At 44.6% G+C, this 14,280-nt stretch overlaps 1 long non-coding RNA gene across 1 annotated transcript; it reads left to right on the top strand.

Moving 5' to 3' along the window:
• The first annotated feature begins 388 nt into the window (after positions 1 to 388).
• On the top strand, positions 389 to 4,844 carry LOC147023782 (uncharacterized). Its single transcript, XR_015059755.1, has 3 exons — positions 389 to 729; positions 1,377 to 1,439; positions 2,101 to 4,844. It is a non-coding gene; the product is annotated as an uncharacterized LOC147023782 (long non-coding RNA).
• Positions 4,845 to 14,280: the final 9,436 nt, after the last annotated feature.

Below are 14,280 nucleotides of genomic sequence, written 5' to 3'. Positions count from 1 at the left end.
GAGATGGCTCTGATTTCATGTCTGGCATTGAGGATCTCCCTCCATTGTTGAGAGAGCAGAAGCAGCATATCCAGGGTAGAGTGACCTGGTCTGAATCCAGATTGATGATTGTAAATCAAGCCATTGGAGAAGAGGAAGGATTTAATGTCTGAAGCGATGATTGATTCCATAACCTTGCTGGTGATTGGGAGAAGGCGAATTGGTCTGTAGTTACAGGGATCTGTTTTTGCATCTTTTTATGCAGAGCGATAATGTTTGCTGATTTCCAAGCAGATGGCAGATGACCTTGAGCAAATAAGAGGGTGAATAGAACAGAGAGAGGATGAGCAAGAGCAGCAGAGCAGGTTTTTACGACACGTGGGCTGATGCCGTCTGGACTGGTTGCAGTCCAGATGGTCTTGGGTTGGAAATCAAACCCAGGCTAGACAGCTTAGAGGTGAGTGTGCGTACCTCGATGCCATCCTGTCTGTTAACCTTCATACAGTCATTTATATATGTCCTCTCCCACTGATTCCTCGTCTTCTCTTCCTTTAACATCAAGAACTCCATTTCTCTCTGTCCATGAATTGCTCTCACCCCTCCAAACTTCCCAGGATGTCTTGAAGATCTGGAGCTATCTTGAAGATTTGGAGGGAAGAGTGAGATTGAAGAGAATGTGGAAGTTGGTTCTACAAGTGGGGAAAAAGAGGAACAAATGTGTGGAGATGAGCAGTGACCATCAAACAGGAGGTGAGAACCTTCTGCCTGGATATGTCTTGGACATTCGACACAGACTGGCATCCTACTTTGCTTGTCAAGCTGCTCTGCCCATGCTATCTTGCAGTCACTTCATTTGTGTGTTGTGCACATAAATAATTTCCGATTCTGCAGAACCAAACCGTAACAGCATTCAAATCCTGCAAATCCCTGCTGGACTATTGACAGCTTTGTTACCCACCTTTTCTTGTGGGATCTTGGCTTGGCCTGACATTCATCAAGTTTGGGCAGGAATTTGGTATTTGGCTATGGTGCCAGCAATAGCTCGCCGATTAATTATTCACGAGGGACTCTGTGGGATTTCTAACGTGCACCAACGAATGCTGGCAGAGGGGAATCCTGTTTAACATCCATCTGAGAGATGGCACACATTGATAATTCACCCTGCCTGTGAAACACTGCGGTGACAGTTATCTTATAGCTGAGTCGGGAATCAAATCCAGGCGAGACAGCTTAGGGGTGAGTGTACGTACCTCAAGGCCATCCAATCAGTTAACTTTCATACACTCATTTTTAAATGTCCTCTCTCCAAAGTTGTTTCCTCTTCTTCCCTTCCTTTTACATCAATAACTCCATTTCTCACTGTCCATGAACTGCTCTCACCCCTCCCAACCCCCCAGGGATGTCTTGAAGATCTGGAGGGAAGAATGAGATTGAAGAGAATGTGGAGGTTTGTTCCACAGGTGGGAAAATAGAGGAACAAATGAGTGGCATTGGGCAGTGATTCTGGATGTAGGTATTTCACTGGAGGTCAATTCCACGTAAAATGTTACCCTAGCAGCAAAAAATAAAAGTTCATCATTTACCAAAATTTTATGGCATTGAACAGGATATTATCCTCGTTTTCAAAATTTATTTGCATTTTGCTGCGATCCTGCCATCACGTGATTTGGCGGCCATCTTGTTTTTGCGTGAAATTCGATCCGAGGTGAGTGGTAAATCTGTCTTTTTATCTTCCATAATAAGCATATTTTATCTGTGCAATACATCCATTCTGTGTTTTGACGAAAGCAGGAATATCAGTGAATTCCATGACGCTGATTTGATGTTGTATAATTTACCAGTAGACACAACGTGGGTTCCAAAAACTTATGTCTGATTTGTGTTACGTCAGTTACGAAATTTCGATATTTTTCTTTTTTACATCGCCACAGAAATGGTAATCCAGTGAAATGTTTTATTCTCTTACTAGGGACTATCTGATGCCCCTTAGGCATAGTGGGGCCCATGTAATGTATCAAGTCTGAATTTTTTCAGCATAACTGCGTAACATGAAGAAGTTACCTCCATTACGTAGAAGAGTATGTACAGTGACACTGCTAAATCTGCTCCCATTGGTTTCAGATGGCGAAAACTGCTAAAGAACGCATGAAAAAATACCGTGCTGATATGACTGATGAAAAACGCAGTTTGGCGATCAGCAAGAACACGGCCCAGCAGAGGAGAAGTCGGGAAAAATGGGATGAGAAGAAAAAGCAGCAGCAGAATGCCAGCGCCAAACTCCGCATGCAGAAAATGAGAGCCTGGAGGAAGGAAGCAGCGACTCAAGTGAACAATCCTAGTACGCCCTCAAAAAGCTTTCCTTCTGCTCAGAGTCTGGGGAAAGCTATGAAACGCGTGGAGAACGCTCTGCCTGGGAGTCTGCGAAGGTAGGTCTGCATAGTGAATAGTCTAGCCAAAAAGTTTGGCCTAATTGCTAAACAAGCCCAACCAAAACGCCCCAACCCAGTGATGGCAGAGACAGAAAAGGTCGTCCGCGCATTATATCTCAGCGATGAGATATCTCAGCAGCAGCCTGGAAAGAGAGAGGCAGAGAGATAGAGGCAGAAGAAGACCCTTATTATGACTGTCATGGAGGCATTCAGGCAGTTGAAGAAAGAATACCCGAATCTTAAAATAGAAAAGTCCAAGTTTGCGGCGTTACGCCCAGCGAACGTAGTGTCAGTGTCCGAAAAAGACCAAAACTTTTGTTGCTGCCAATACCACGAAAACTTTGAACTGCTCCTCAATGGCATCCGGAAACATCTTCCAAATGTACCACCTGCAGAAACGTTGATTGAACTGACTGTGTGGCTGGCACATGGATTGTTATACAGGGGAGTGTGATAACTGCAAATAATTCAGCATGGTAGTTGATGATCTGTTCGGTATAGGTGAACGTGGTGAAACTGTCATTGAGTACTACCTGTGGAACGATCAATATCAGAAGGAGATCGTGGCTTCATCACTGAGTGAAGCAAAGGCAGCACTGGTGGAGCAGTTGGGAGTCATGAGGAGACATGTCTTCTTGGCTAAAACCCAGTTGCGAGCAATAAAGGTACTGAAGGGGCAGCTGACGGAAGGGGAGGCACTGTTGCAGGAGGACTTCTCTGAAAACTATAACATCAAACAGCAGAACGTGGTTATTGCTGCACACTGGGTGTCTACTGGTGTGACGCTCTTCACCACAGTCCGAAATACCATGGATGGTACTAAATCATTCATGATGGTAAGTGACGAACTTCACAACGACAAATATGCAGTGGTTACATTCAACCGGAAAATCTTAGAACTGGCTCATGCTGATGGAAGAATCAAACACCTGCACATGTTCACCGATGGCCCAGGAAGCCAATTAAAAACCGGTTCACCCTGAGTCTCCTGAATTGGCCTTCAAAAATGCACGAGGAGTTGGAGAAGGTAAACTGGTCTTTCTTTGGCACTGTGCATGGTAAAGGGCCCGTCAATGGTGTAGGCGGGACAGTAAAGCAAGCAGTCTGGAGGAGAACCCTACAAGGCAGAACTGTCGTTGGTAACGCTGCTGAATTTGCAGAAGTCGCGAAGGAGGCGTGTCCGAATGTGCCTGTCGTGTATGTGCCTGCAAGCGAGGTGGCAGAGGTGAAAACACAGCTTTATGAACTATGGGATCACCATAAGCCCACCGCCATCCCACAGTTGAGAGCCCATCATTTTTCCTATCCTGATGCTGACTCTCCGGGCTCGCTGCAAGTGGCGATTGTTAGTCCGTTCGCCGCCATATCAAGTCGCGCACCACCAGCCATCGAGGCAGTTCCACCGCCCATGCCGACTCAGTCGGTAGTACCACCGCCCACGCCATCTCATTCGGTAGCGGCCCCAGATGTGCCATCCCTCGACAATGTGGAGAAAGTGGTGATGAATCGGAGGCATACTATGCCGTCGACTTCATCGATCGATTTTTACATTGTCCGCACCCTCAGGAGAAGTGACCGTGATGGTTTCTGGGACATGAAGTTTTGCACCAGGCCACAGTGGGTGGGGTTACATCTTTCATGTGGCCCGCACCCGATGACCTTGACACTGTCCACGAATCTGTCATTTTCTCCGGACCGGGTGCTCTACAAGGGGTGGTAACATTCAAAGTCCCCTCCCTGGAGGACAGAAAGAGCGATTTTGAGAGGATATAACTTTTGATTGCTAGTTTGCCCCAAGTTGTTTGATTCAATATTTTTCTATGCTGTTTGGATTTCTTGCACACGTTTATTAGTTCAAAACACATTTTGTTGGCCTCGAATCTACTGTCATACAGTGAGCAGATGCCCAGTTATGCACCAGGAAGAGGACTGTGAAGTGAATTTTGTTTACTTGTTAATTTGTTAAAGTCAGGTCGTGTTTATCATCATATAGTAATCATACAGTAATCTGAAATATTAAGTTCGTCGCAGGAGTTGCGTCAGTTACGTTCTGTTGTTACGTCAGTTACGTGACCAATGTCACGTGATACTCCCAGCGGGTATTGATCAATTTAAGTTGATGGCTGTATGTTGCTCGAGAACATGTATAATAGCACTGTCCCTGCCATTGATGATCAGTTGCCTTCAATTCAGAGAATTAGACCATGTTTTTGGGATACCCCATGGGGGGTGATATTTCTTGTTATGTCGGTTACGACGATTTGAATTTTGAATACAAAATGTATGGAATCTTGGAATCCAGCAAGTTTTGGCATATTTGATGAGCCTGCACCCACTGACAATATGAGCAAATCATTTTAATTTAAAGACTTCCCATTACATAGAAATTTTGCTAAAATTACTTAGAAATCGGTCTAAATGTTACGTCAGTAATGGTGGAATTGGCCTGGAGGGAGTCGGGGGGGGGGGGCAGGTAAGCAGATAGTACAGGACCAGTTAAATACGGATAAAGCAAAAAAGGCTTTGGGTTGTATTCGTGGGGGGGGGGGCAGGGGGGGGTAAATTATAAATTATGAGGGTTAGTGTTCAAACTATATCTGAATTTAATGAGGCCTCAAAAACCTTTTCATCTTGGCGCCACATGGAAAAACATGCATCATTGTCTATCCTGAAGCTCTGAAAGGATAAAAAAATAATAACAGTAAAAAGTCAAACAAGTGAATTCCTGTGCTGAAGAAGAAAATGCTGGAGAAGAAGGTACTGTAGAAGGAGGAGGAAGACTGAAGAAGGAGGAAGACTGAAGAAGGAGGAAGACTGAAGAAGGAGGAAGACTGAAGAAGGAGGAAGACTGAAGAAGGAGGAAGACTGAAGAAGGAGGAAGACAGAAGAAGGATGAAGAAAGAAGGAGGAAGACTGAAGAAGGAGGAAGACAGAAGAAGGAAGACAGAAGAAGGATGAAGAAAGAAGGAGGAAGACAGAAGAAGGGAAGGAGGAAGACAGAAGAAGGGGGACAATGAAAAATGATAATGAAGAAGAAAGGAAACAGGAGAGGCAGACAGAAGACATATACAGCAAGATATAATTATACAAAGAAGACAAAAAAACACAAGGAATAACAAAACTCCACAGCAGCAGAAACTCTGCAACATCAAGAAGCAAGCCACAAAGCAAACACAGCAGCATTGACTGCTTCCAGAGCAACTGAAACTTCTCAACAGCAAAAAGCAACACCAGAAGCAATACATCCATCCATCCATCGTGACCATACTCTGTGCAGAGCATTTGTGCTGCCTAAGCAATCTCCTTGGCTATTGGGCATAATCCTGGACAGGTCGCCACTCCGACTCAGGATACCAGCAAGCTGGCATTCATTTTGCCAACCTCAGAAGGATGACAGGTAGAGTCAACCCCACCTGCTATTAATTCAACAGCCAAGGGGGATTTGAAATCAGGATCCCAAGCCCACCACCCTAACCATTGAGCCAACACCGGGCATACCAGAAGCAAACACACCAGCAATGCCCGACCCGACCGTACCTGCAATGCCCGATTATGCCCGACCGTACCTGAAATCTCCCAATGCCCGATTATGCCCCACCGTACCTGCAATCTCCCATTGTGTTGCACTTCAGTCAGTTGGCCATACTGTCTGGTTCAGGAGGACACAGTTCAAGCCGATGAAACCTTTGCGCCCCTGTGTGAAGTGGGGCCATCGCCGTAAAATACAAAACACACAGGAAATGGCGCTCTGTGTTGAGGCGCGGCGGTGATGGTCATGTTTAACCCTCGACCAGTCAAAGATCCCCGGGGGGTTAAACACGGCAAGGTAAGCTTTGGTCTTATTCTCTGTCTCGCACCTGTCTGTCTCTTTCTCTTTCGTCCTGCCTGCTACTTTCTCCCCACCCTCTCTGCCCCCCCTTTCCTCTTCCTCTCTCTCTCTCTCACCCCTGCTGGCCATTGATACATTGTGTGTACTGTCATGGTGGCTCCTTGTTTCGGGTCATGAGTACCTCTCCTCTGTCACGCTGTTTGGTGTTTCCACATTCCCCATCTTGTTCCCCCGTGTTTGTGAATCTGCTTGTGAACTTTTCCCTGTGTTTCCCTTCTGTCTGGAGGAGAGAGAGAGAAGAGAGAGAGAGAGAGGAGAGAGAGAGAAAGAGAGAAAGAGAGAAAGAGAGAAAGAGAGAAAGAGAGAAAGAGAGAAAGAGAGAAAGAGAGAAAGAGAGAAAGAGAGAAAGAGAGAAAGAGAGAAAGAGAGAAAGAGAGAAAGAGAGAAAGAGAGAAAGAGAGAAAGAGAGAAAGAGAGAAAGAGAGAAAGAGAGAAAGAGAACGAACGAGAGAACGGTCTCGCGTCGAGAAAATCGTAAGCCGAAGGTCTGGTATGGTCACCGGGAGAGGTTTTTTTCTCGCTCACTGCGACCATGTTCTTCACTGTTTTTTCGACTTTAATCGATTGATATCTTGGTGTTTGTGAAACGCCTTATTCTCTCGGTAAAGTTTACCAACTTGTTTTCCTCAGTTACAATGGTGGGTGAACGTTTCCACATTGAGACGTTTGAGTCATTAACTCGTAAACACGCTGTAGTTTGCATCCCTCCCAGTGAGGTGGAACTGAACAATGTACTTTCCGCCATTGGTAACATCGTTGGATCACATAACATTTGTGCTGCTTCTCGCATGAATAAGAAGTTCGTCGTGTTTGTGTCGGAGGAACAGATGGTTGCAACGGTAGTTGAACATGGTCTGTTCATCGAACTGAACACTTACCGTTCTGTGTTTGCTTTGCAGGCCCCAACGGTTAAGATTAATATTAGTAATATTCCACCATTCATAAAGAACCAGCACTTGTGTCACCAGTTTAACAAGTTCAGTAAGTTTGTGTCAAGGATCTCAATGGTGCCGATGCGTAATGTTAGTGATAAGTTTAAACACGTCATGCCCTTTAAAAGAGTGGTTTATATGATATTACCTGAAAATTTAAAAACACTGAATGTCGTGCTAAGTGCAAAAATCAATGGTTTTGAATATGAAATGTATGCCTCCTCAGAGGTCATGATGTGTTTTGGGTGCGGGGCTTATGGGCTTGTGAAGTATTTGTCCCAACGTGGTTACACCACAAGAAAGTGAAGATCTGGTGAGGAACGATTCCTCCTCACCACAAACTGTTGAAGATAAGGTGAATCGGGAGCCAAGCCCCCACCGACTGAGGTGAGTGATGCGTTGGACTTGTCCACCCCGACCCGGCGTTGGGGAGAGGTTGATTGATCGTGACATAATTACTCCCCCCCCCCACTCCCCACCAAAGGAGGAAGTGAAACTAGTTGTATCCTCTCCTTTTATATCTTCTGTGTGCAGGACAGTGTGGACGATATGGAGGTATCCGTAACGGATATCAGGAAAGAAGGCCAAAAATGGTGAAACGTTGATGCCTTTGATGCCTTTGATGCGAAAGAGCAGAATAAGGTTCAGATCGTGTCAGGACCGCGGGACCTCCAAGGTACGTCCCACATCGGAAACCGCTTGGTGGTGCCGGAGTTGTGTGGGTGTGGAAGCTTTGCTTGCTCCATTTGCTGACTGAGCATGACACAGAAAATAGTGAAGTGTCTCAGGATGTCTTAAGTGTTTGTTCTGCTAGCCAAGCTTGTTCAGATGAGTTAATAGCTGTATCTGACAGTGATGGGGAAACAGATAAGGGGGGAAATCCCTGTGAGCTAAATGTTAACCCCTCCCTTTTAGATGATGATGAAAAGGATGTGGAGGGGAAGGACATGGCCAAAACAAATTCAGAGGGGTCCGTAAAGAGGGCAGAACTTTCTGTTCCCATGGGATCTCTTGAGCTGAAAGTTTGTGTTCAACAATTAATAGGGGAGGACGTAGATAAAGCACTTGATTTTGATGAAACCTTTTCTACCCCACAATTCAGTGCTTTGTGCTCTCAAGAGGTCAGGTTAGGTTAGGTATGGGAGCATGCGCCAGAGCAGCACGTTGCTGCATCCACTTTCTGCCGGTACTCCAGGGGCCTTCGTCCAGCAATCCCCGAGGCAGATGCCTGGCCCATCCCAATCTCCTTGAGATGCCGATCAACCTGATGCAACCACGAGGCACGTCGTTGGCCCATTGGCCTCCTCCACTCACGAGACTCCCTCGCTGAGAGAATCTGGTGAGCAGGATCAGCATCAGGAAAACGAGCCACATGTCCATACAGCTGCAGCTGATGCTCATGGACTATTCAGGTAACAAATCTCACTTGAGTCTCTCTCAGCAATCGCTCATTGGACACAGTCCAACCAGCGATCGCCAAGGATTCTCCGAAGAGACCTGGTACCAAAGGAATTAAGTCTCCGTCTCAGATCCTTGGTCAGAATTCAAGTCTCACATCCATAGAGCAAGACTGGAAGCACCAAGGATCTGAAGACTCGGACTTTCATCCTCCCGGACAGGTACTGGCAGTGCCACACCCCATTATCCAGTGAATCCATGACTCCCCAGGCCTGACCCAGACGTCTATTGACCTCTCACTCACAGCCAGTGGAGACAGAAATATCACTGCCAAGGTAAGTGAATCTCTGCACGACCTCAACATCCTTACCACAAACAAACAGACAGGACAGCAGCATCCAAAATGTCATTGAAAGCCTTGATCTTAGTTTTGACCCAGGAAACCCGTAATCCCAGTGGCTCAGAATCCTCATTCAGCACCTCTCAAGAGGATGAGGGGAGAAACGCCACAACCTCAGTGTCTCAAGAAAATGTAATTAAATTCCTGGACGACACATTCAGGAAAAGATATGTAAAAATCAGACTACTTCCCAAATCTACACGATTTAATTAAAACTGCAAGAAGTATGATTAATGAACCTGATCAGGTTAACATATCAGACCCCCAATTCCAAAAGTTAAGGAAATGTGTTCCTCGGGCTGGGAAGGAGCTTCAAAATAACAAACAGAATGGATGTGAAAGTAGCATCCCTGAACATCAATGGAGGCCACAGTTGTGTGCGTCGCCTCCAGGTGTTTCAGCTCTTTTGAAATAAAAAAATTGATGTGCTAATGCTCCATGAGACGCATGCAAATCAGTCTTCTGAGGATGAGTGGCGCAGAATCTTTAAAGGTTGTCATTTTTCTCGAGTGCGCTCATTGAGGCCAAAGCTGGTGTGGCAATCGTGGTACATCCTAGACTCCAGCCTTCGGAGATAAGTTGTAAAGAAATTTGTAAAGGTTACTTACTGTCTGTGCAATGTGTCAGTGGTAACCGAAAGATTTGCATGACTAATGTGTACTGTCCTAGCGCTAACTCTGAAAGAGGTGCCTTTCTGTATAAGTTGGCAGAGTTTGTAAGCACCATTGACTTCACAATGTTGTTGTATCTGGGGGGTGACTACAACTGCACCCTCAACGCATAACTTGATAGGAACATTTGTGAGCCTCATCCACCCAGTGCAAGGACTTTGGCACAGCTTGTAAAAAAGTTTAAACTGGTGGATGTGTGGCGGGTGCAACAACATAGCATCCGTCAGTATTCATGGGTTTGTGCGTCAAGAAATCTTTAAACGGTGGCTCGCCTCAACAGATTTTATATTAATCGTGAAATGTTAAATATTGTTAAGAACTCATTTATATGACCGTCTTTTTTTCCGACCATCACATGATTGTTATGGTGTGTGGCTTTCCTCATCATGTCTGTGGAAGTGCATGTTGGACTTTTAATGTGAAACTTCTACAGAGTGCACATTTTATAGAAGCATTTAAAATGGTGTGGAAAAAAATGTGATTTGCAAAAGGGTTCATATTTGAACGTAAGACAATAGTGGGATTGCACAAAATCCCAAATCAAATGTTTTTGTCAACAATACTGCTCTTATATCACATGTAACACTTTTGTTGTGATATCTGCCTTTAAAAAAACGACATACTTATCTGTGAGCAGAAAGCTGGACTGTCTAATGAGAATGTCCAGCAGTTGTCAGAGCGGGCGGCTGGACCATTCGTCCGACTGCAGAAGGACAAAATCCAACTTGAAACACCAAACAAAGGGTTCTTCAATTTGGAGAAAGCAGTCAAGACATCTCAACAGATCCATGCTTTGCGCTCTTCTGGTGGTGCGTTGTTGACCTCCCAGAGTGATATTAAGCATGAACTACAGGACTATTTTTCTAAACTCTTCGCAATAAGAACTGTGAATGAGGAGAACAGGAATGCGATGTTTGAACTGCTCCCTTCTCTGTCTGAAGATCAACAACAATTGCTTGAGCCTGGCATTTCTCTTGGAGAATTTACTGCTGCTCTTTAAGATAGCAAAGATGGGAAAGTCCCGAGACTTGATGGCCTTCCAGCTGAAGTTTATAGGGCTTTCTGGGACATTCTGAGCCCTAATCTTCTTGACGTCTTTCAGGAGAGTGTTGAACAAGGTGAATTGCCATTGAGCTGCTGGAGGGAAGTTTTGTTCCTCGTTCCTAAGAAAGGAAACCTGCATGAGACCACAAATTGACGGCCTGTGTCATTCCTCAACACGGACTATAAAAGTTTGTCAAAAGCGCTTGCAACCCATCTAAAGGCCCGGTCACACCTTGACGTTTTAGCCAGCGATGGCAACGTATTAAAATGTATGTAAAACGCTGGCTGATGTTGAACTTTTGATGTTTTTTTTTTAAGATTCGGACGTATTCATAACGAGTTGGTCGTATGTATAACATATTAGTAATGGACACAGAACGTTTCGTTGTGTTATAGATAACTTATACCAACGAATGCTGACCTGTTTTTGGCCTACACAACCGATGCCCAACGATAGTCTAACTTCGGCATAGCGCGTTGCACGCATCGCCGACGATGTCGTGACGTCGCCTATTAAAAGTCTGACGCACAACGATTCCAATCATAACTGCCGTAGAAATGGAAGTGTCAACATCGCGGTCACACCTTGGCGATCTTGTCAGCGTATGCCGACCTAAGAAAAATGTGTCTAAAACGTTGGGGCACGTCAAATACGGTATGAGTAAGTTTGGTATACGTGAGTACAACGCTAAAGTACGCTATCATACGTCGTAGTAAGTAGAGTACGTCAAGAAATTTTAAACATGTTCAAAATTTTACGACGTACTCGGCGTATGACACACGTTCCGCATGCGATGGGGATAAGTTTTACACACGATATGTGGACGCTTACACACGTCCACAAACGCTACTTATAAGCTACTCATAAGTTGAAACGCGTCGCGGTAATGTCTTTTTTACGCGAAACTTATTTCTAACTTGTGTTTGACGTGCTTTGAACCAATTCTTTACATAGTCCCAACACACATCGACGTATGTAGACGTATTCCAATGACGTCTTCCGGTCGACAAAAAAAAAATAAATGAACGTGTTTCTAGGTTACAACTGCCATATAAAGACGTGTTCCCAGCAGTTTTGGGAATTGGTATATAAAAATGCTGCTCATAGAAGGGAACCCAACAGTGTTTTCGAGTCCTTTTTGAGTCGATGTCCATGTCAGCAGTATCAGTATTAGTATTAGTATTAGTATTAGTAGTAGTTTGTTCATGTTGGCAGTAGTAGGTGAGTGTGAGGGGGAGGGTGTGGGTTATGATGGATCCTCCTTGCATCCGCGTGTCCACGGGTAGGTTCATAGGCTGCCACTCAACGATTTAAATGGCTGCATCTCCACTATTGAAAGTAGACGCTTGCGCTCAACAATTGGATTTTTTTTACACTCAACGACTTTTAAACGGTACCACTCAGCTATTTTCATTGTTTACAATGAACGATTTAAATTGCTGTCACTCGCCTTTGTTTTTTGACGCTGAGGTTTTGAAATTTGAAGCGTTTCTTCTGAACGTGTTAAAACGCTCAAACTCGACTATTTTAAATAGACGCTGCCGATGGACAATTGGAATCATAGCCAAGCTAGACATCGAAGTGTGAACATCCTCGTCATGCTGAGGAAAAGTTTGAAGAATGCTGCAAATAAGTGTCCTGGCCGTGGCCGTGGACGCTGACGCAAGGACGATCCATTATACCGACGTCTTTCAGCCTATGAGTAACTTAAAAGTAACGTCTGTCGATGTGTGGCAACGATCGCGTAACGTGCCAACAACACGTTAATCATAGGTTAGAAATAAGTTTCGGGTACGCTAAACATTACCTCGGCGTGTCTCAACTTATGATTAACTTACAAGTAGCATGTGTTGACGTCTGTCAACGATCGCAGACCATGCATACAACTTGTGGCCAGCGTAGCGGAACGTGTGAGTCATACGCCGGCATACGTCGTGAAATTTCAAGCATGAAAAAATTTGAGGACAACCGAAAAGTACAACGTTTAAAGCCAGCGTACAATGACGTATGGCAGTGTTTTTCAGCGTGCTCTCAATGTTATCAAAACTTACCCATAACGTATTCAACGTGTGCCAGCGTTTTAGAAAAAAAATTCAAAAATCGGCATACGTTGGCTAAAACGTCAAGGTGTGACCGGGCCTTAAAGGAAGTTATCTCTTTCTTGATTAGCACTGATCAGTCATATTGTGTTCCATAACGTTCCATATATGATAATATATTTTTGGTGAGAGACTTAATCAGTCTCGGTCAAACTACATCTCCCGGTTTTGGTTTTATTACTTTTATATCAGGAAAAAGCTTTTAACAGTGTTAACCATTCTTTTTTTGATGTATAAAGGAGAACAGGGTTTGGAGAAAAATTTATTTCTTGTGTTAAGTTATTGTACAAAAATGCATCTTGTCTGCTGAAGGTAAATAATAGTCTGTCACCCTTTACCCTTTCAGTGAGGCATCTGTCAGGGCTGCGTGCTATCAGGCATGCTCTATAATCTATCGGTTGAACCTTTATTTGCTCTGCTCCGCACCTCAGTGTCAGGAGTCTCTCGATCAAAAAGCTCCAAAGTAGTTGTTTCAGCTTATGCTGATGATATTTGTGTTGCTATTTCAAGTCAAAAAGATGTTTCTGAGGTCTCTCGTTGCCTTACCCAGTTTGAGCTTGCTTATATTGCAAGGGTAAATTAGAATAAGAGTGTAGCTTTTTCGGTGGGCCCGAGATCGCCTTCCTTGTCCCTGCCTGTTTTACCAGGACGAATGCCGTGGAGTAGTGAGGAGTTTAAGTATTTAGACTTATTTCTAGGAACTGAAGCATACGAACAAAAAAAATGGGAGAATTTCCTGGAAAAAATCAAATTGAAACAGGCAAGGTGGAAAAGATTGTACCACCTTGTTTGGCTGAAGACACGTGTGACAATAATAAACAACCTGGTGGTTCCATTTATTTGGCATAAAGTTATCCCACTTGAACCTCCTCGATACTTGGTCACGGGCATTCAGAGGGTTCTGGGGTGGCCACCATTGGCTGGGCCCAGACGTGGTCTGTAGACCCCGAAATGTGGGTGGTCAAAACCTGATGTGTATCGCAAGTCGGATAATGGCTTTTTGGATTTTGACGATAAAGCGCTTACTTGTACAGTGAGTGTGTTCCTTGGTGAACTCACAAACGCCTGGCTGCATAAAGCAGAAGGTCTGAAATATGACCGTGAACTCTTCCTCATCGACCTGCAACACATTAATATGTCTCGGCTCCCCAGTTTTTACCAGAGTCTTTTGAATGCTTGGCAAGTCCTCGGAGTGCAATGTTTGGAGGTGTCATGCGATGCCAAAAAGTTTGTACATGAGCTATTAGTTCAGAACCCTTTATTCTATGGAATTTCAACCTCCAGGACGTTTCTGCATTGTTTCACCAGTGTTGAAATAAACAGAGTGTGAGACCTGTTGGAGCCATCCTTGAATGCCTGGTTACCTGCTCGCTCACTTTCCTCAAAAATTGGCATTCGTTCTGCTCGAATAGTGGAAAATGTCTTGAAAGCAGTAATT

The sequence above is a fragment of the Eptatretus burgeri genome, chromosome 7, assembly GCF_056783735.1.
Source record: "Eptatretus burgeri isolate ZD-2024b chromosome 7, Ebu_testis_v1, whole genome shotgun sequence".
Taxonomy (NCBI): Eukaryota; Metazoa; Chordata; class Myxini; order Myxiniformes; family Myxinidae; genus Eptatretus; species Eptatretus burgeri.
The sequence above is the reverse complement of the archived record's forward strand: the minus strand, read 5'-3'. Positions and strand labels throughout refer to the sequence as shown.